Here is a 23,089-nt window from a genome sequence, read left to right as displayed (position 1 = left end):
AGATAAGCTGCTGACGCTTAACTGTCTCTGTCACGGACAGTTTCAAATTATTGGTGAGCAACCGGTGGTCACGCAGGAGGAGGGAGATGGCGGGACGGGAATGATGGATGGTGGCGGGTTGGGGATTCACATGTGCAGAGCAGAGCCAGGGAGGGCAGGCTGGGGGCCGCTGGCCTGGACCACAGCTGTTCAAGTTCAGCAGCGGTAAACCAGCAGCACCCGGCAAGGCTGAGCTGCTGGGGGTCCGGGTCCAGCACAGAACAGGAATCGGAGGGGATTCGTGGAGACAGGACATCGCCAGATGTCCAGGATCCAGGCAGGCAGAGAGGGCGGCTACCTCACCTGCGCCCCCCCCCCCAGCTCACCTGAGCCCCCAGGTGAGACGAGGCAGCAGTGGGCGGGCAGCGTGCGTCGGCACCTGCATACCCCGTGGGGGGTGGGGGGACTGGTGGTAAAGCATTGGGTGGTCCTGGCAGCCTTTACTCCCGGGGGAGCCTCAACATCCTTGACCGTTCCTCGGAATCCTCAAAGGCCTTTTGTTAAGGGACTCGGAGCTTCATCGAGCACCCCCCCTCCGGGATGTCTGCGAGAGAGCGGAGGTGACCTGACCACCGCCAGGGAGCCGGCCCGCGGGCCTCCGAGCCGGTCATTGCCCTCCACGCGGGCAGGGGGCGACGCCGGCGCGCTCTCCCGCACAGGCCCGGAGCAGGGGGGCTCAGAGGGCCACCCCTACCCCCACGAGCGCTGTCCTCCTGCTGGCTCTCCTGGGCTCGGGCTTGGGTCGCTTTGCCCCGGGGCCACCCACTCAGGTAGAGCGAGCCCACGAGTAGGGCCGCACCTGTGCCAAGTGTGTGTGTGGGCGGGTGGCGGCTGCTTTCCCTTCTCTGTCGTTGGTGCGTTTGTTGCTGCTCTTAACTCTTACTTCTTTTTCCTTGAGCCTGAGGTCCTGACCCTGTGCTCCCAGCCGTGGCTTATCCCAGCTTGGGATTTAACAAGAACGTGCCCGGGATGGTCGCGCCGCTGCCCCGGGACACGGAGCTTCCTCCGTGACACAGAAGCACAGAGAGGCTCCCACGGCGCCCACGATGGCCTGGCGGGATCGGCTTATCATCAGGTAAAAACGCTCGTTTTCTGTCTTTGGCGCTTCGGTGAGGTCTTGCACGTGGTGCCACGCAGATGCCCACAATCGAGATGAACTCGATGAACAGCCGTTGCCCAGGAGTGGGTGAGCAATGGGGTTCATCCGAGGGGAAGGCCGATCGCTTCTGTGCGGGGAGAGCTTCATGGCGGGTGAGGGCCTTATTGGAGAGTTGAGGGGGTACAAGCCTGGGGACACAGCTAGCAGAGAGAATATTCCTTCTGCAGTGAGCAAAAGGCTTCATGAACGCAAGGAACATGCCCCAGCCCTGACTTCACTGTTTGCCTCGTGGCTGGGGTCATCCCCACGGGGTACCTGTGCCCCCACCTGTGTCCTGGGACCTGGAGGTGCCTGATGCTGGCCAACGGTGACCAGTAGCCCCCAGCACATCTTGAGTCAGGAAGAATCATCCATCATCCTACACACACACACACTTAAAACCCACTTGAGATAAAAATAGGGGATATACAGGAGAGGGTGGAGAGGACAGCCATAAAGGAAATTCGTTTTTGACCATAGGGGTAGGAAAAGGCTGGTCTCCTCCCTCGGTTGGCACTGTGGTTGATGGTGCAAGCTGAGCCCGGCCCAGCCTCTCGTTTGGGCTGTCAGTTAAACCGCTACAGGGGAAGGCGCCCGACCACGGCGCTGTGTTCAGCTCCTGCTCTGAGCTGGGATGGGTCGGGGATGGACCCTTCCAGGTGCTGGGGCTGTTTGCTCAGAAGCCCTGCAACCCCCCACCCCCACCCCGCCAAACTCATGCGCCTTCTGCATCCAGGCACTGGGGCCCCATCCGTCGACGGGAGAACCGTGAGGCTGTGAGCTGGAGGCCCACGGCCTGGAGTTGAGGGGCACCCAGAGCTACCCCTGGCGCCCACCCCATTCAGGCCTTGGCTTCCCACTGAAAACCGAAGCTCAGTTAATAAGTCAACCATTTACAAGCTGCCTTCTAGCCTTGAAAGATAAGGGGTGCCCTCGACCTGGCCATAAACACTGTCCAAGGTCAGAAGTTTCTGGGGGAGATGTCTTTGAAAATTTGCTCTTTCCTACAGTCAGGGCTGTGTCGGCCTTTCCAGGGCCTCCCAGAAGAGGCACAGAGACAGGTCACATGCACCCACTGGACCTCTTGGGGCCGTGGGGTGCGCATTGGGTCGCTTGCCCCTCAGGCTGGCCTGGAATCCTGGACTCCAGCAGCCCGGGTCTGATTCCTTCTGCAGCCCAGCTTCCGCCTGGCTGTCCCATCCACCCCTCTCCCTCGCCTCCTGTGAACAACAGAAAGAGTGTGGTGTGTACGATCGTGCACTTTAAGAATAAAGATTCCATCGGTTTAAAAATTCCAAAGTTACGGTTTTCTAATGATTACTTGCATCATAGTGCCTCGGTTCTCGTCCCCTTTTCCTCCTTTTCCTCTTCTTCAGGTGTCACAGTCTTTCAGAACATTTATTTCCTTTGCTGTCCCTGCTGCCTGGTGGCTTCCTAGGCGGCTTGGTGCTGGTCCTGTCCTCGCTCTCTCACGACTTGCAGCTGTGAGATGTGACCGGCCCCAGCCCATCAGCAGGTGCAATTCTCCAACTCCAGTAATCCTTAAGTTGCAGGAATGGGTACAGCCAGTGTGTTTAGAATGAGCTCAAGCCGGGGTCTGCACGACCCAGGTACCAGTCCAAACTCTGCCTCTAAAAGCCTCTGTCTCCTTGGTCAAAGCACTGAGCCTCCCTGGACTCAGTTTCCTCAGTGGTACAATGAGGACGTGTCCTCGTCTGTAAACTGGTTAAAAGCTCAGTGAGGTTCCTTCCAACTACTGCAGTCTTTGCCTCGGCCCTCAGCTCCGGACAGCATGCAGCCCTCTCCTGGTGGGCCCTGTGTCGCCTGCCGCGTGCTTGCTTTTATCCAGAACTCTATCAGAGTCAAGATGGTGAGAGAAGACTGAACAGCAATTCACTCTCCACATCAGGGATTCGGATCAAGCTGGAGGTGGGGGGTAAGTTCCATGCCCAGACCTGACACGTTAACCACTGGATGAATTATTTTCACTTCTGTGAAAAGCCTTCTGCTATCTCTTCACCGAGAAGCCTGCCGCATCTTAAAACCGCCGGTGTCACGAGCTGTCTTCTGGAAGGTGGAAATGGGCAGGATGTGGTTTGAACGGACAAAAAAAAATGAAGCAGCCCATTCCTCCTCAGGGAGCTGGAAGTGATTGCAAGGCATGAGGTGAGACTGTGTCTCCCTGACTTGGAGCCAACTGGCCAGCCGGGGCGGGAACCAGCCACTCCAGTCCCTTCGAACCAAGATGGTAAAGAACGAAAACCAAACACACACACTATCGCAACCACCGCCGACAAGCAAAAGCAAACGATCAACACCAGTTCTTGTTTTCCTGTAGCAAAACCTTGTATCGATCTGGCAGCTTCCACACCACAGAAAACATTCACCTACACTTCAGGCTTGCAGTAACCTTGAGAGCAAGGCAGAGCTCTGTTGGTGTTCGCAGTGTCCGGAGAAGAACCCTGAGTAGGGTACTGTTGTGAAGATGGCTAGATGGGGAATGGGCCCAGGAATCCGCAAGTCCTGATGTCTGATTCAAATCTAGTGTCTGCTGCTTCTGAACTCTGTAAACAGAGCCCCATTTCGGAGGAAGCAAAGGATTCCCAAGGCAGAAGCCTCCTGAGTCATCATCGCAGGGGCCAGATGGCACAGCCATGGCCCAGGGCTGTCTCACCACTTACCCCCTGCCTGCACCTTACTGGCCCGTGGAGACACTCAGTGCGAGTCCGCCGACTCGACCATCGACCATAAATAATGAAAACACCCAGAGGCCTTTAACCTCCGAAGATTCAGAGCCAGAATTCTCCATGCTATGGTGGGGTCTTGTGGTAGAAAGGTTTTTGCCCTGCCCTCCTAAGCCAGCCAACAGATGAAAAGCCCTTGCCTTCTTAGCTTTCTTGGAAAGGAGAAGAGTTGCTGTGAAAAGGCAGGAGTGAAATGAGTACCTGGAAATGAGTGGCGGTCGACTTTTCTCAGAAGAGAGAATTCGCCTGGCTTGATCACTTTCTAGCTCAGGCTCACAGCCACGTGATAGCGCTTTCCGCAGGTCCCATCTGTGGGCACCTTCCTCAGCCTGTCTGTGGTCACTTGTCTGTGCCAAGAGGAAGCGTTTTAAGGAAGGGAATGCTCCCGTCACCTTTGTGGGTGGGCTGGCTGAGCCACATTTTAGGCCATTACCCTCCCAAAGGGTTCTGGGGAAAGTGACAGGACATCTCTGGGCTTGGTGCATCCTCTCTCAAATCAGGGTGATGATCACAGCAGCCACATGGTGGGTGGTCATGAGGATGGACTGATGTCTTCCCAGTGAGTGCTAGAACAGGGCCCGGTGTGGAATGAAGGCTCAGTGCGCGGCGCTCCTATTTTTCAAGGGTTCTCGAAGCAGCATAAATCATAAAACCTCAGCCTGCTCGTTTTCTTCCTAGACATTATCCAGAGCGGCAGACCTTGTTTAATGTTCCCCTGGCTTCCTTCCCTCTGTTTTCGGTCTCTGGGGAGGTAGGGGGGGGTAGGGCCGAGGGGAAAGGAAGGACATCCACATGTTGCAAACCCCACCCCGTAAGTACCACTGATGAATTCACAGCACTCAACTGAAATCACTTTTTATTTTTAGCACACGGAAGCATTTAATATATGATGAAGGTTATACTACACACCAGTGCGGGAAAGAGGACCACTCCATAAATATGAAACTGGAACAGTGTGGCCAGTTATTTGGAAAATGTGAATCTGTTTGTATTTTTAACCACCCACCACAGATTCTACAGATGGATCGGAAATTAATGGCCTCCTAAATCCAAAATCAAATAGGTGATTTTCAGAAAGAGGCATGCCTTTTGAAGCATAACGGGGATAGACATACAGATTTAAGCACATAAAATACAAGCCTGTAAAAATTGCAGAATAATATAATCAAAGAAGAAATGTCATGGCAGATTAAAATATCTGTAACATATGTGAAAGCCCGTGATTGGGTTAACTTATCTTTTTATTCAATTGTGAGAGCTCTTTGTATATTAAGGAAATTAGCACTTTGTGTCCATTGTGTCCTTTGTCATCATCGACTTGCTTTTGGTATCCTCTGTCTTGCAGAAGCTTTTAACCCCATGCAGTTAAACTAGTAAATCTAACAGAAATTAATTATAAGCTGACTTAATTGTGTATATATCTCTGTAGTCACCTTTAATGTCACCTGAGATCTGAGCCTTGCCAAGAATGTTGTAAACTGTGCCAAAGAACCATCTGTTTTTAAGAGTTTTAGTTGAGAGGGGTTACATGGAACTTTTGATCTCAACTCTCCTGTTGCCTTAATAAAGGGGGAGGGGAGAGCGAGCCTGAAAACTCTTTTTGTTGGAATTTTGACCTGAAGCTGCCATTCTTAAAGCTTTAGAGCCCTGTCTGTTTTCAATCCATGCCCTCATTTCTCTGTCTGAAATACCAGCGAAGTCACCAGCTTTCACTGCATGCTTTCAGAGGCAGAAGCCAGAAAAGTTACCACATCTGTGAGTGGCTGGCTCCAGGCTGAGTGGCAGGCCTCAGACGTCCCATGATGTCACTCTTCCTGCCTTCCAAGGTCTCCTGCGTCCATGGAGGCTGGACAGTGATTCACCCAATTCCTTCACTGGTGTCCATCCGGTTTTTCAAAGTTGGGGATGGAATTTCCAAATACAGACTAGAACAGGTAGGCAGGGAATCGAATGCTCCTGATTTCATTAGGTGTCTCTAAATCTCCATGAAGTTCTTATTAGTTCTGGTAAGCAAGTGAGCAAGCAAGCAAGCAAGAAAGGAAAAACCCCCAGCAAGTCATTTGTTAAAGTCATAAAGCTGAACTAAATGGATAAGGTCCTCTAACTGACCTCGAGGAAGCTCAGGGGCCCATAGATCAGCTGCTAAATGACTTGTGATGTCTCGATTTAGAGAAGACGTCTGGCTCCCTAGCAAATTTGTCTGCCCATAAATTTCTTGATTCGGCTAAAGACCTCTGCCAACGGAGCCAGATCTGCAACTCGGCATGTCCACTTGAACCAGTATCGACACAAAGCGCGTTCGATGTGGGCGAAACAGTATTTAAATTCAAACTTGTGTTCATGGTTCATTTCCAGGAGATCAGTGCCTTAGTCTAGGTGGGAGATGGGAATCGCCAAGGTTGTAGCTCTGAGGCTTCTGGAGATTTATGAATTGAACCTGCGGGCTGGAGAGGGCAGCACTCCTGCCTTCATTCTGCCCACGAGGATGCCTCGTTTCAGTACGGCAGTGCCCCTTGTGGGAAGATACTGTGAAACATTTATTTTCGATGGTTCCGTTCAGGCTCCGCAGCACTCCACTGACGTGCCCAAAGTCAGTTCTTAGTAGAAATCGCCGGCATCGAAGAGAAGCAAAGAGCTTCTCACCGCACCTCCGCTGTCTGGTCGCAGAGGAGAAGAGGTTAGAGTGGCCGCGGGTTTGGAGGCTCATGGGCCAACGCTTCCTCTCTTCAGCTGCTGGAAGTGAGAATGTGGATAAAATACTCCCTTTTCTTTCTTTCGTTTTTTATCTTTTTTTTTTAAAGATTTTTTTATTTATATATTTGACAGAGATCACAAGTAGGCAGAGAGGCAGACAGAGAGGGGGAAGCAGGCCCCCCGCTGAGCAGAGAGCCCGATGCGGGGCTCGATCCCAGGACCCTGGGATCACGACCCGAGCCAAAGGCAGAGGCCCCAACCCACTGAGCCACCCAGGCGCCCCTCTTTCGTTTTTTGAATGTAGGCTCTGTGCCCAGTGTGGGGCTTGGACTCGTGACCCCAAGATCCAGAGTCAGTGTTTCACCAACTGAGCCAGCCAGGTGCCCCCAAATACTCCTTTTGAAATGACCATTTCCCTTCTTTCCTTTTTTTTATTCCTAATATTCTTTCCATCAAGATAAACAAGCTTATCATAGAAGTATGAAAATCCTGCTTAGGAATGCTTTAATACAATGCAAAGAAACAAACTTCAAAGGTTTTTATTTTCGGGAACTTTCTCTTCCCAAGCAACTAACCTATTTTCTCCTGGGCAGGAATTTCCTGCTACCATATAACCTAAAGAGCTCTCTCAACCAGGAAGAGGCAGTACAAAAAAAAAAAAAAAAAATCAGTAGCTGAAAGCACAGATCCCGCCAGAACAGAATAGCTCTGGGCTGAAATGACTCCTGCCAGTGATTCCTTAACAATGGTCGTCAGAGGCATTGACATTGATTGGATCACATGTCCCGAGCGTCTTAACGGAGCCGAACTTTAAAGAGAGGAGACCAGGCTACTTGATTTCTACTTCTGTTTCTAAACATGAAATGGGATATTCAGGCTGTCTGCGCCAACCCCTCATGGAACCAAGTCACTCGTAGGGCAAGTGCTTGGGAGACCCGAGAGCCTGTAACTGGGAGGTGAATTGGTATTTTGACCTTCCTTTCGTCTTACGAATTTCCTTCCTATTCTTGCCTTCACACCAGCCTTGCAATTCCCTGAATACCAGAGACAAAAGAAAGCCTTGCCCGTCTTGGAGCTGGCTCACGGGGGACCTCGAATCTCATTCTGAGAGGCAGGCACCCCCTTTTTCTGCATAGGAAGTGCCAGGATTGTCCCCTGGGCATAAATGGGGAAAAGGGGGTTTTTTGTTTTTGTTTTTGTTTTTAAATTCCCCAGAGGTATAGAGATTGTTAGTGCTGTATGGTATGTGTGAATCTCATTCCACAAACTCAGATGTGGAAGAAGTAACACGTATCTTTACCCAAATAAATGAGACTAAACCTCCCTTCTACTGGCCTTGGCAGAAAAATTAATCTCATTCTTGACTGGCAGGGGAGTTTGGGAGCCCTGGGGTCCAAGACTGAGCCTCATCAGGTACCCCCAAAACCAGGTAGTGCCAGGGAGCAAAGACTGGGCTCGCTTCTTTCTCAGGGGAGCCACCATATTGCCCACATATGGTCCCCACATACGGGTACATTATGCCTTCTTCCCATCCCCCACCTCTCTCTTTACAATGAAGCACTTCCCTGCCCTCCCCCAAATATTCTGTCTTTTTAGCATCTCTCCAGTGATGTCCAGTTGGAGACACCTTATGGTGAAGTAATGCTACTTGCCTATGTCCCCAAAGGGACACACCCCGCCCTGTACCTGGTCCTCAACTTAACCTCCTGGAGAAAGTCAGACTTCTCTGAACATAATGGGGCTGTCCGCAGCCAACGTCCATTTTCCCATTGCAATCAATACCTCCTAGAGAAGGCTGAGTCATGGTTTAGGATCTGTTGTTTATTATAATTTAACCTGCATTTACTTATTTAAACGCATGGAACCCACCGGTTTCATCATTGGTCTCTAATCATTCTAACACCTGCCATCTTTGTGACTTATTCTGCGGCTGCTGGTTCTGTCGTCTCTCACGTATGGTGACTTGTTTCCTCCCATGTTTGCCGATCTCTGTTGTGAGCTCGTGTCCCCTGGAACCATACCTGTGGTGAGCCTGGATCTGAAGTGTGTTCCTTCAGGAGAGGTTTCGAGTTTGCGTCTGCCTGCCACCTGGGGTGCTGTGAGCCTGGAATCCTCTTAAAATTTTGGGATTAAGATTTGGGGGGGGGGGGCTTGAAAACTACGAAGTGTGGCCACAGACCATATGAGTGTAGGCTTGCGGTTAGGAATTTTCTTGGTAGACATTTTTGGGAGCCTTGTCGTGGGAGACTTTGGGTTTTGTGTCTTCCTTTACTTGGAGCCAAGATTTAGACAAGCAGATGTCCTTATTGTTCTTCTGTCTGGTGGTTTTTTCCTAGTTCAAGAGTGGCACTCGTCAGAGTTCCCGGCTTCGGGTGGGTTCTCTGATCTGACATTTCAGCTTGTGTGGTCCTCGGCTCTACCCACTGCGACCAGAGCTGTAACCTCTTAAAACCCACGGTCTAGAACACTGTGGATAGCAAATGCCTGTGAGGTGAATGGCAGCTTTGGTCTTCTCTGACATCATTTCAGGGGTTTAACAGTCTCCCTTTCTTTCCTTTTCCCTTAACTATACATTTGTAAAGTTAGGTAAGGGAGGTTTCTTCAAAGCCCCAGGCCGCCATATTGCCCACAGGACTTCCTACCATAGTCTCTCTTTTTTTGTTCCTATTGTCGTCTCTTTCTCTCTCTCACTCACTCACACTCTCTCTTTCCTTAGTCCTCCTGACACTTTGATAACCAAATTCCCGTATTAACTCTTCTCTGGAATACTGACTGAAATTTCTGTTTTCCTGACTAGGCCTTTGATTCAGACACAATTCCTAAGACTGACTCACCTCCTCAGCCCTGACCGCCATCTTCCTTCTCACTTCTCCACTGCAGGGACCAGTAACCGGAGCTTCAGAGCAGGTTGAAAATACAAAGCTAGGGTAAGAAAAAACAAAGCTAGAATAAACTGGAGCATCTCTCACGCATCAATTAATGCCATTGCATAAATCAGCATACGGGAAAAAAAAAGAATTTGGGAGTCAGTGCTGGTTCAGATCTCCTGTGAACCTGCTGGCAGTGTTACCCGAGGCAAGATACTGTGCGTATGTGCCGTGGGGTGAATTATGTTCTACAAAAAAGATACGTCCAAAATCCACCCCCACCCCAGTACCTCAGGATGTGATCTTACTTGGAAATGGAGTCACGCACGTGTAATTAGTTGGGGTAAGGTCTTATGGGAGGAGGGTGGGTCCTTAATCCAATATGAGCCGGGTTCTTACAAGAGGAGACACAGACACCAGGACACGCAGGAGGAGAGGGCCATCGGGGAGCCACAGATAGAGTGGAGGGTCCACAGCCGCCACCACGAGGAGCAGGAAGAGACAAGGGAGGATTCTGTCCAGAATCTCGAGGGAGCATGGCGTTGCGGCTCCCTTGACTTCAGACTTCCAGGCCCTAGCGTGAGGGGTGACACTGTTGAGGGAAGCCACGTGGTTTGTGAAGGCAGCCCGAGCCAGTGACAAAGGAATCCGTTATTTCCTCATCTATAAAATGATGGGCCCTCACCATCCTCTCCCTGGGGCTCAGGATGGTCAGCGGACTCTGGGGGTGTGGGGGCCATGAAGGAGTCAGAGGAGCGTTCTGGGAGGTCCACCCTCCCCCATGCCTACCAGGCACCACGGGCTCCCCTTTATTGGGTTCGTAGTAATATCTTCGGGGCTTTATCGAGTTGTTTGAGAGCTTCGAATGAGACAACGTGTGCGTGGCATCTGGCCCCGAGAAGGCAGACAGGAAGTAGGAGCCGCTGTCCTTCCTTCGCAGTATGGAGCGAGCTGGCTGTCCGCACCACTCCCCGCCCGTCCACAGTGCCGGCCTCCTTGCACGGCCATCCCCGCCCACGTGTGCACGCACACACTCCTCTGTGTGTCCCCTGTGTTATGTTGTAGCAAAGCCCGATGTGCTTTCCCCCGCTCTCAAAACTTGCAGAGTGTTCATTTTCCGCCAGGCCTGACCTGGGTGAAAGGTTTGGCCCAACGGGAAGGGCTCCAGATCCCGCGATGGCCCAGGAGGTAGGACAGCTGGCGAGCACGGTGTTCTCAGCGTGGCCTCTGCTCCCTGTGGCTTTAACATCTGTGGCCTGAACTTACAACCACAAGGGGTGCCAGTGGTAAAAGTTGACTAGAAAGTGCAGTCGTTTTCTCTTCGCCAAGGTGTTTGCCCCATTGGTACAAGTGGCCTGACTTCTTTTCTTCACATGCCCCGACAGCTGCTTGTCATTCTTCCTACCACTGAGGAACACGCACAAAATCACTTTGCAAAGGAAGTGGGTGACTTTCCAAACTGTCCACAGAGGGAACGAGAAAGAGAGAGGCTGCAGCCTCACACACACACACAAGGAGAGCCCAGCTGTAGCGAGAATGTGCTGTGCCCACCTCTGGCGTCCCGTCCCCTCGTTTCTGGCCACCAGCTGCTCGGAGCTGAGATCCGAGCGGCCACAGACCAAAGCCACCGCCTGCACATCTGTGCTTAGGGCTCCTCGACCGCGCCGGCACCGCTCGCTCCCTCTCTTCCAGGGGCCAAATGAATCAGGATTCTAGAAAAAAAAAGCAGAACTCAGGGCTGACCCGCTCCCCGTCTGAGTCATCTTACCTTTGAGCCGCAGATGGAAGGAGGTGGAGAGCAGAGCCATTAATAGCCCACCTCTCCGAGCAGCGCAGGGCCGCCTGGGGAGAGACAGTCCCTGGGAACTCTAAACAGCAATTAGGCAAAATCCTAAATTACAGAGTTCTCACTCGGCAGAAAAATGCAAATTATAATTTTGCCTCCTCCAGAAGCCCGCAGCCTGATTTTGCCCTCCAGCTCCAAAACGCTTCCCTCCTCCAGAGCAGCCCCCCCGAGAGAGGCTTTCCTGGGCAAGCCGAGAAAGGGAACGCAGCGTGGGTCATGCCAGTCTGTGCGCTCTTCCCGCTGGGACCCCAGAGACAGGGAGACAGACACACAAAGGCAGAGAATCTCTTCTGCAGTGTGTTTATCAGCCGCAGATAGGTGTGGGCCGCTGACTCTCTGCTGTGCCTTGTTGGGGATAAAACAAAGTAGGACACCTAATCCTTATGCCCAAGTAGTTTCCAATCCAAAACAAACAAACCAACAAAAAACCCCCCAAATGTAGCAGTTTCTTCAAGCACTTGATTTTATGCCACAGGTGATTATGGCTGCAGAAATTCAGGGAAGGGGGAGGCTTTCCCTCCGGCTGGAAACCGGAGGAGGAAATGCTTCTTAGAGGAGAAGGAACGTGGGGTGGACCCCACGGACAAGTGGAATGAGCAGAAGAGATGGAGGGAAGGGCCCAGAGGAGGGAGGGCAGCCTCCCTTCCACATGTGGAAGAAGCCACGCTCACCCTTGACCGACCGGAGGCGGCGCTCTGCCCTCCACGCTGCCTCCAGGGCCCCGGGCCAGCCTGAGGCCTCAGTTCCAGCCCTTCCCCGGGTGGAGGGGCCAGGAGTCCTCTGTCCCCTCCCCGCACCTTGTTCTCCAGCCATCAGTCCCGTGTTCCCCAAGGGCCTGGCAGTCCCGGGGGGCAGGGCCTGTCCTTCCCTCCACTCCCAGCCCAGAGCTCGCTGCCTGGGACACGGCCCATGGCTGACTTGTTGAACGAAGGGCAAATGCAGGAGAATACCGTGACCTGAGAACGGGCGTGGGGACCACCTGCTTGCCCTCCTGAAGTGCACTTTACCTCACCGTCCTCTCCCTGGGGCTCAGGATGGTCAGCGGACTCTGGGGGTGTGGGGGCCATGAAGGAGTCAGAGGAGCGTTCTGGGAGGTCCACCCTCCCCCATGCCTACCAGGCACCACGGGCTCCCCTTTATTGGGTTCGTAGTAATATCTTCGGGGCTGCCTCTTCCAGCTCCGTCCCCCTTGTTCCCACAAGCGTGGCTCCAGAACCAGTGAGCCCCCTACCCAGCAGGACACGGGGCGTCCTCCCCTCCTTGGTGGGGTCTGGAGACAACTCCGCCGTGTGACCACAGCTCTTCAGAGCCCCAAGGGTAAGGGCGGAGGCCGGCCCTGCCCGTCTGGCGGCCCGGGCTGCGGGCAGCAGAGCCAAGCTGGGCCTGGGGAGCAAGAGGGTGAGGCAAGGGGTACCAGGAGCCCCCTGGAATGTGAGAATCAGGGCCTGCCGGGGGAGCCAGGGGAAGGGGTCAACTCCCTAAGGTCCTTGAGCCTGACAGAATTTAGCTGGTGGCACAAGAGAGCCGTTAGCGTGTTTTCGGCAGAGGAGTTGTGGTTCAGTCTGTGTTGGGGAAAGATGCCCCCAGCTTTGGTATTGTCAGCGGTGAAGGGTTGTGTGGGTTTAATGAGTCACTCTTTATAGGTCTCGTCTCGTGGGCACGCGCCCATCAATACCGCTCTCTAATTCATTATTCATGATTCAGACACCCAGGGCACTCGGATTTATGGGGATGTGGGAGGTAGTCGAGTGGGAGGCGAGTTCTGGTCGGGGAGCCTTTGAGGCCCCTATGACCTGAGGTGCTCCATCACAAGCCCCGGGGCAAAATCTACTTTCTCCACAAGTTCCTTGGGTTTTTTCCATCTCTCAGTTGCCCACCACACCGGAACTCGGTTTGCTGTGTGCTTGCTCTGACCGTAGAGGCTGTGTGTAACCATCTGGATAAGTTATGGCTGGTAAGTCAGGAGCACGTGTGCGGCTCCTGTCCGAGATGGGCAATGTGCAGCACTAACAATAATCCCTGGGCTTGTGCAGCGTCACAGGGCCCAGAAGCTTCCACGAGGTGTCACCTCACTTTGAGCCTGTAACCAACGGGGCATGGGCTCTAGGGTCAGACTGCCTGGATGGACCCCAGCCTTGCCATTTACATGCTGTGCAACCTTGGGCAAGATACTTTACCTCTCTGTGCTTCAGTTGCCTCATTTATAAGATAGAAACTATGACAGCATCTACCTCTGGAGGGGGTCGTAAGGACTGAATGAACCAGCACAAGCCAAGTGCTTGGAATGGTGGCTGGTTCACGGGGAACATGTTCTAATACATTGTTATTTCTTCTCCTTGTCCCGGCTACTAAGACACGGCCAGAATTGGACTTCTGCTTGTCCCTCTCCCATGGACTTGCCACTGATTCTTGGTCCTTCCATGTGCAAGGAAGGAGCCCATGGTTGTATTCCAACATGTGATGTTCCCATCTGTACTTTTTTCCGGCTTGCTTCTGGAATGCTTATAGGCTTGCTTGTTTCCTTGGATCTGTCAGTCCCCATCTAATTAGTAATGAACATATTCACAGGTACTTAGGATTGGGTGCCTGGCAGTGAATTACTCTAAGCAGTTGTTGTGAATTAAACCAGGGGCATTTGTGTTCCAAGTTTCTAGAATATTCTAGGCACTCAGTGGAGTTTGGTGAATGAGTAAGCAGTGTGAAGGGCAACAATAGAAAGTACCCTTTGGGCAAGTGTTGATTCATTATCCGTCATGCACATCATACATTGAGTCTGTACTGTGAGTACTTATAAAATGATCTCATTTAATTTACTAAGTGTGGAACTTAAATCATACTGTAAAGTGGAACTCAGTTATGAAATCACATCAGTGAATTCTGGTCAACTGACCAGATACTTTGTACTTTAATACCTCGAAGATGCAATGTCTCTTGATTTAGATTAACCATGACTTAAGAAAGCTAAATGTACAAACTTACAAAACGGGATGAGAAGTTATTTGTCTTACAAAAGCATTCTTCAGTTTTATAGAAGAAGTATCCCATCGGAAGTGTCTGTACATTTCAAACTCCCCACGGTGTTACAAATATAATCCAGTTGACTGAAATTCCTTTTCTTTTTTTCCGGGAATACGTTCACTATACAAAGAAATCCAGCTGTGGGGTATTGCAGCTTGAGTAGGAATGGTCTAAGGACAAATGTAGGTGCCGATGAGTACATAGGGCTCGTAAAAGATTAAAATATGCAGCAAAGATGCAAGAGGGGAGACAGAATGAAAAATGACTAAGAAAGGAAGGGAGGGAGAGGGAAGAATGTCAGGAAGGCTAGAGCCCCTGAGGAGTCAAGGCCTACGGGATACCCTAAAAACAACAAAAGGAGTTCGTGTTGTCGGCCCTAGCTTAGAAGAACAAAGATAGCTAGACCCCAGTGGGGCAGACAGCAGAGTATTAGCAGCGGGTAGAGAGAAGTTTCTTAGGATTTTGACTTAAAACCCAGCTGTCTCCACTCTTGACTACACCAACCTCTATGCTTGGGTTCTTTTTCTGGATCGAAGTTGGTCGGTTGGCTCTACCTTTGATTCAACCTTTGTTTCTCATTCTTCAACATAATGTTTTGACCACTTCAAGATCCAGGATCTCGGGGTGCCTGGGTGGCTCAGTGGGTTAAGCCTCTGCCTTCGGCTCAGGTCATGATCTCGGGGTCCTGGGATTGAGCCCCGCATCGGGCTCTCTGCTCAGCGGGGAGCCTGCTTCCTCCTCTCTCTCTGCCTGTCTCTCTGCCTACTTGTGATCCCTCTCTCTGTGTCGAATAAATAAATACAATCTTTAAAAAAAAAAATCTGGTATCTCATGTGGTTGAAATCCTGCAGCCAGTCTACGCCTTTAACATACATCCTTCAGTCCTTTGTCTCAGTTCTTAAGTCTCCTTCCTCACTTCCTCCTTTGATAGAGCTCAGAGATTGGAAGCACAGAAGCTGTGGACCCGAGTATACACCGATGAGAGCAGAGGGCTTGATAAAGCTGCTCATTTAAATCTCGGTGGAACAGACTGGTAGCTTGCATGCTTCACGATGATAGAATTGGGTCAGCAGTGTTTCCCAACGGTGTGTTATGGGATTCCACAAGATGATATCCGTACACACAGACACACATAATAAGCATTCCATGTTCTTAACAGTTCACTGGGCACAATTATACTCTGAGCCTTTGAGGTGTTTCAGATTTTTTATTTATTTTCATTCTTAATTTTTTTTTTAAAGATTCATTTATTTGAGAGAGAGAGGATGGGGCAGGGAGGGGCAATGGGAAAGGGAGAGAGAGAATCCGAAGCAGACTCCCCACTGAGCATGGAACCCGACCAGGGCGCCATCCTACGACCCTGAGATCATGACCTGAGCCGAAATCAAGAGTCAGGTGCTTACCCTACTGAGCCTCTTAGGCACCCAGAAAATTTTGTTTTGTTTTGTTCTTTTAAGTCAATCTTAATATTTAGAGAAACAGTTCCTTCATCAGACACATTCTGAAAAACCCTGCATTTGGGCACTACGCCAAGAATACTCCTCAGTGCTAATTGGTGGAGACATTTCTAGTCCAGATCAAAAGGCTCTGTTCTTGTCCCTGCTCAGCTCCACTTTTTTTTTTTTTTTTTAAACCCATGACTTAGAGTAAGAGTTAGAATCCATGCCTATCAATTGGTGGTGGGAAGACAGTTAATATAACAGAAGGCAGGGTGAAGCTTAAAAATAATGACTTAAACGATAGCTCCTCAGTGTTCCTTTTCGACCTGAATCCTGTACTGTCTGCGCTATGGGAAGAGTTAATTGCACAAAAGTCTACGAGGGGGAACTGATCTAGCAGCAGTTCACGCACAGCCCACAAGCACAGTGTGAGTCAACAAGATAATGCTAATACAGTCCAAAGCCTCATTAACAGCAGTTTCTTGTCCAGACCATGTCTGGAGTATATATTCTATCCTAGATGCTGCTTTTGAAGGGGACCACTTGAGACTAAATGATGGGTAGAAGAGGTTGGACAGGATGAAAAAATCCATGATATGAAGACTGTCTGAAGCCATTAAACATGTGTAGCCAGAATAGGAGAAAACCCGGGGAGGACAGAATATGGATTTGTCTTCACGTATAAAAGATTATCATGTATACATTGCATAAGAATTGATCTGTTTGGGGGCGCCTGGGTGGCTCAGTGGGTTAAAGCCTCTGCCTTCAGCTCAGGTCATGATCCTAGGGTCCTGGGATCAAGCCCCGCATCGGGCTCTCTGCTCAGCAGGGAGCCTGCTTCCCCCTCTCTTTCTGCCTGCCTCTCTGCCTACTTGTGATCTCTCTCTCTGTCAAATAAATAAATAAAATCTTAAAAAAAAAAAAAAGAATTGATCTGTTTGCTCAGCATCTAGATAGTGAACCACAGGGTAAATTCAAATTTTACCCAAATTTCAAAATTTCAAATTTCAAAAATTTACCCAAATTTCACTTCAGTATGAGACCTTTTTATGTTTTGGGGTGCCTGGGTGGCTCAGTCAGTTAAGCATCTCTCTTCAGCTCAGGTCATGGTCCTGGCATTGATCCCTGTGTCGGGCTCTCTGCTCAGTGGGGAGTCTGCCTCACCTGCTCCCTCTTCCCCTCTCCCTGTTTGTTCTCTCTCTCTCTCTCCCCACCCCCCATCTCAAATAAATAAATGACATCTTTTAAAAAAAGACCTTTTCATGTTTCAAATGTCCAATGATGGACTAGGTCATCCTTTAAGTAGGAAGTGTCCCATCCTGGGAGGTTTTCAAACAGATGGTGGGTGTCCAGGTGTCTGAGCTAAAGAAGTAGTGACATCAAAGGACACTTTGGGATTGGATTCCAAGAGTTTTTCTGGTCATTTAAATACTTAACTACCTCATTTAGGGGGATGAGAGCTGGGATTACCTAGTCTGTCCTTTTGACATTTCACGGAATCTTGTCCCACATCGAATCCTCTGCAAAGTTTCTGCTTGTAATTCTCAGTTCGGTCTAAAAATGAGAAATGCTAGGAGCTGCCCTCCTGCTCCTGCCCTTCCTAAAGGTCATGTCTAGCTCGTTCTTCACTGCTCTAATATACCCCCCATATCTTTACGACCAAGTCCTCTTTTTGTTCATACTTGGCATGCCTTGGCTTCTATTCCTGACAAATTAAAGAACTTTAATTATGCCCCTGTCTAGTGCCTTTTATAATATGAGCTCATCAGAAGATAGTTCAAGTTTATTTTTGTCATGTTTTTACAATATACTTCCTTCCCCTCCTAATGCCCTGGGCCTTGAACTCCCCAAACACTAGAGCAAGAGGGCAGTGAATCTGATTGGAGCCTCATAGTCATTCATCCTCAAGACTATATGGTATTGGTAAGAACCCAAAGAAGGCTGCTGTGAACAGATTTATTTACATTATAGTTTTTTAAAAATATGTGCCCAGCAATGCACATTTTATTTGGAAGGCAGCCTTCCATTATGCAAATGCTAATTTCTCTCAGAAATGTCTCACTAATGGTGTAAGTTTTATACCTATTGTTTCTGGCCAGGAACCAAGAAAATGGCATAGCCACTAAAAGTTCACTTGTTACACAGCTGGTCTGACAGTTAATTAATGGGCTTTATTAGGCTGGAGGGCGGGAGGCCTCCCTGAGCCAAGTTTAGGACCCAGTTGGCTCTCAAAGGTCAGGTGCTCTGATGCAGCTCAACGTCATGCTGTTAACTCCCTGAACTCTTGGCAAAGTGCAGCTTTCTGTTTTGAAAGTAATGGCCTCCTGTCTCTCGTGAACAGGTCCTGTTAGAGATCAAAGCAATCTTTCATAACCTTGTTTTGATGAGTTAAGGGAAAATGAACCAGAAACATGAGGATTAAATGTCCTTTAAAACTCCCCTTGGGATGTAAATACCGAGAAGAATGTGTTGGGCCAGACCATGTATGGGTTTTATCAGACCCCAAACGTGTGGGGGAAACGGAGCAAGGCTTCTGACAAATTGAAATATGTCTGGGTTTGCCCCCACCTAATTGGTCTGTATTATGGTCCTGAAGGGGGGGGGCTCGTTATGGAAAGGGCCCCTGTGCTCTCCTGGGGGTCTGCTCCCACTCCCAGAGCCCTTTAGCTCTTCAGATGGCCCGATGGTGCCCTCTAACGTTTAGGTTGTCACTCTAGCTTTGAGTCCCTTTTCACCTGAAGTGGTTCTGCACAGTCACAGGTTTCTCATAGGGCTGCAGGCATAGGAGAAATTATAATATTTTTTAAAGATTCTATTTATTTATTTATTTATTTATCAGAGAGAGAGAGAGAGCAAGCAGGCAGAGAGGCAGGCAGAGGCGGAGGGAGAAGCAGGCTCCCTGCAGAACAAGGATCCCGATGTGGGACTCGATCTCAGGACACTGGGATCGTGACTTGAGCCCAAGGCAGCGGCTTAACCGACTGAGCCACCCAGGCTTCCTGAGAAATGATAATTTTATGATGAACAAAAGGGGTTTTATCTAGAGTCACTAAGAACACGGCCCTCTCAAAGGTGTGTCTGTGATGTCTGTGACGCCAGAGGGGCGTGCTGACTCTCTCCGTCTCTGTTTTTCTGTTTTCAGGTATCTTTGCATCTGATCTAAAACATTTATCCTGAAATTATGAGCAGCGCCAGACCTACATTTAATCAGAGGAATATCCACAAAAGATAGAAAGGGGGGTTGGGAGAGAAGTGGACATCTAGGAGAGGAAATACAGCTTGGGAATGATCTGTCTCTTCAATGTGCAGTGATGATAGGACCAAAGGGGGTTTTGTTTGTTTGCTTTTGTTGAGGCGAAATCACATAACCTAAAATTCACCTTTTGAAAGCCAGTAGGTCCGTGGCAGTCAGTACCTTCACCGTGGTGTGCAACCACCACTTCTGTCCGCAGCACGTTTTCCTTACCCCGGAGGGAAACCCCTTCCCCAGTAAGTGGTGGTTCTTCGATCCTTCCTCTCCCAGCCCCTGGCAAGCACAGTCTGCTGTCTGTTTCTGTAGACTTAGTTCCTCTGGAAACGTCCTGTCAGTGGAATCGTGCAGCAAGGGATGCGCGCGTGCGGCGTCTTTCACTTGGCGTGAGAGTTTTGAGGCTCATCCACACTGTAACGTGTATGGACCCTTCATCCCTCTTGGGGGCTGATAGTCCACCATCTGTACGTTTGTCCGTTCACCCACTGGTGGACATTGCGGTTGTTTCCACCTTTGGGCAGCTGTGACTAATGCTGCTACAAACGTGCGTACCCATGTGTGTACCTGTATTTATTTGAAGACCTGTTTCCAATCCCTGGGGAATATCCATCAGAAAAATAGGAGTGGAATGGTGAGAAGACCATTTGATGCCTCAAAGAGCTGGAGCTCTACTCTGCACATCCGGTTTCCCCCAGCGCCCTAACACACGCAGGTGACAATCCCCACAGCTGTAGATTCTCTTGATCTAATGTCGGTGGACCCATCGCTAGTTCCCCTGGATTGGAACTAAAATGGCCACTTGGCATGTTAGTGTCCTGAAGCCACGAAGGGGTAAGAAAAGGGGTGATCGCTGGGGGGCTGGGGCTACCTGTTGAGGGCAGCTAGGAGAGCTTCCACACAGGGGGGTAAGCTCAGTGTTCATGGAAGCTGGGGGCATACTCCTTAGGGTGTCTGTACATACTGCCTGCCCCATGGTTGAGGGTAACATAGGACTACATCAATTCCATATGGGTGGAATCGCCAAGGAGTCATACTCCTCAAGACTAGGGTTTGGGTCACCTGGGCAAGCAACGAGTCTCAGCCAGCTGAAATGCTGGCAAAAGGCAGGGACAGTGTGGAGAGAACGGCTATGCAGCCAACACCATTCCTGTGATCAGTTGCAGAAAAGCAGGCTGACATCTTCGCCAGTATTTCCTGCGCGCCGCTAGTCTGTAACGGGTTCCCTTTTTCTCCATAGCATTTGCTCACTTCCTGTCTCTGTGTTGCATTTTGGCATTTTTTTTCGATATTTCAAACATTTACATTATTATATCTGGTATGGTGATCTGTGATGGGTGATTACAGCTCGACGAAAGCTCAGAGGGTTGTTAGCATATTTTAGTCATAAAGTATTTTTTTTAATAAAGGTATGTGCTTTTTCTGACATTATGCTATTTGACACTTAATAACTGCAATGTAGTATAAACATAACTTTTATATGCACTGGGAGACAAAAAAATTCACTTGGGTCACTTTATTGTGATATTTGCTTTATTGTGGTGGTCTGGAACCACATCCGCAGCATCTCTGAGGTATGTAAGCCTGTATAAGAGAAAGAAACCTGTAGAGTAATACCTCTTATAAATGGAGACTGAAAGTCTTAAACAAATGTTAGCAAATTAAATCCAACCTGTGTATTTTTTTTAAATGACCATTACTAGTTTGGGTTTATCCCAAGATTGAGAGAACATCAGAAATAACCACCAGTGAAAGTTTTCCATGTATGCAGATTAAACAGAAATAATATAACATGTCTTACTCTATAAATTTAATACCTGCTCTTATTTAAAAGAGAAATTCTTTGGAAAAACTAGAAATAGAAAGGAACTTCCTTAATCTGATAAAACCTAGAGCAGTAACATTCCAGTTCTGGAATATTCCCATTAAAAGCAAGAACAAGGCAAGAACAGCATTTATTGCTGCCACAACTCAACACTATGCAGGAAATACTAGCAAATGCACTAAGAAGAAAGGAAGAAAGAAGGAAAAAGAAAGGAAAAAATGTGTACGTCCGGAAAAACTGCTTTTAGGAATAGAAAAATGCATAGACATCAAGAGATAAACTATTGGAAGTGAAAAAAAGAATTCAGCAAGGTTGCTCATTACAAGAGCAACATAGAAAATTCAATGTTTCTTTGCCTATATTTCGGCAACAACAAATTAAAAAATAAAATTGAAAAAAAAATCAGTCTTCTCACAACAGCAGCAAAACTGTAAAGAACCCAAGGAACACATATCACATAAAATGTTTAAGAGCTTTATGGAAAAAATTAAAAAACTTTATTAAGGATATAAAAGAAGATCTGAGTAATGGGTAAAAAGACTCAAAAGCATTAAAATGTCAGTTCTGTCTAAATGTAACTAAATTCCAAACAAAACCTGAAGAATTTTTTGAGTTTCCAAATGGGGATTCGTATAGAAATCGAAATTAGGAAAAGAAATATCATTTTGAAAAGGAAGAACAGTGAGGTGCAGACAAGTTGCCCTGCAGATAGCAAACCAAGTTACAGAAGTGAAAATACAGAGGGCTGGGCGGGGGAGCAGGTGCTGGAACAGAATAGAACGCCCACCCCAACCCGTGTACATACGGGGAAAGGGAGTATGACAGCGGTGAAGGTAGAGATGAGCAAGGAAAGGCTGAAAGCTCTTCATTAGATTCCTATGCCAATTATGCAAAAAAACAAATTCGGGAGGAATTGAAGACCTCTACATGAAAACCTGCAACACAGAAACTACTGGAACGTGTAGGAGATTATCTTTACAACCTAGAGTAAATATACCATTCGTGAACGCACCAAGATCTCCTGGCTACCCTGGTCACCTTGGCTAGTTCCCCGCGCAGGGGGAGGCTTGCTCTCTCAAAGCAAGCGGTATTTACCCAGACTGCTCCCCGGCCAGGGTGGAACATGTGACCCAGGCCGGCCAATCAGACGCCACAGAAGGCCTCAGGCAGAAGTGAGGAAGCAGGCTGACTGGGGACCTCGGGGGACCTCGGGGGACCCCCAGAGATTGCCACTGTTTTGCCGGAGCTTGGAGGGGCAGAGGAGGTGTGGTTCTGGGACTGGTGGCAGATTCCTGAAAGAGCTCGTTGGTTCTGGGAATGATCCTTTCGCTGAAGTTGAGGCCTCTTCGCCCATCACTCCCCGATATTGTGTGAGCACTTGTCTTGCATAAATTTCTCCTCTGCTTAAACTAGTCAGACTAGAGCCCATTGTTTACAACTAAGAACAGGAACTGACACACAACCCCTTCCGACCTGAAAACATTTTTATAACAAAATATACCATAATCAAAATTAGAGATAATAATAACAACAACAACAAAAAAATCCTCGGAGAAGCGATTTTGCAGAATCCATAACAAAAGAATTGATATATATTTAATTTATCAGGAAATTTATATGTAATGGGGAAGGAACCTAAAGAAGAGAATGAAGGGGCGCTTGAGTGCCTCAGTGAGTTAAAGCCTCTGCCTTCGGCTCAGGTCATGATCCCAGGATCCTGGGATCGAGCCCCGCATCAGGTTCTCTGCTCAGCAGGGAGCCTGCTTCCCCCTCTCTCTCTGCCTGCCTCTGCCTCTCTGCCTACTTGTGATCTCTCTCTGTCAAATAAATAAAATCTTTAAAAAAAAAAAAAAAAAAAAAAACAAGAAGAAGAAGAAGAAGAGAATGGAAAAACCCCAGTAGGGAGTGGGGGGAAAATGAGAACAGGTAATTTTCAAAAGTGGAAATCCAAATGCCTTCATTTATATATTTTTTTCTTTTTTAAAAGACTACATAGAGAGAATCCTTTTCATGGAGCCCAAGAAGAGCTTGAACTGGACCCTGATGAGATCAAGACCTGAGCTGATATGAAGAGTCTGATGCTTAGTTGGCTGAGCCACCCAGGTGCCCTTGGTTTTCCTATTCTATACATTTTTTCACTCAAGGACATTTATGACAGTTCAATTGCATCTTGAGTGCAAAAACGTATAGAGTATGAACACCATAATTCTTTGTATGTAAAATTTTATTATT

At 48.9% G+C, this 23,089-nt stretch overlaps 1 long non-coding RNA gene across 1 annotated transcript in view; it reads left to right on the top strand.

Annotated features, from left to right (window-relative positions):
- Positions 1-178: 178 nt before the first annotated feature.
- The window catches only part of LOC123954301, a 28,403-nt gene continuing 5,492 nt past the window's right edge, over positions 179-23,089 (top strand). Inside the window, exons 1-2 of the long non-coding RNA XR_006821059.1 lie at positions 179-809; positions 938-1,114. This is a non-coding gene — a long non-coding RNA (uncharacterized LOC123954301). The remainder of the gene's footprint in view (positions 810-937; positions 1,115-23,089) is intronic.

The sequence above is a fragment of the Meles meles genome, chromosome 12 (genome assembly GCF_922984935.1).
Source record: "Meles meles chromosome 12, mMelMel3.1 paternal haplotype, whole genome shotgun sequence".
Lineage (NCBI taxonomy): Eukaryota > Metazoa > Chordata > Mammalia > Carnivora > Mustelidae > Meles > Meles meles.
The sequence above is the reverse complement of the archived record's forward strand: the minus strand, read 5'-3'. Positions and strand labels throughout refer to the sequence as shown.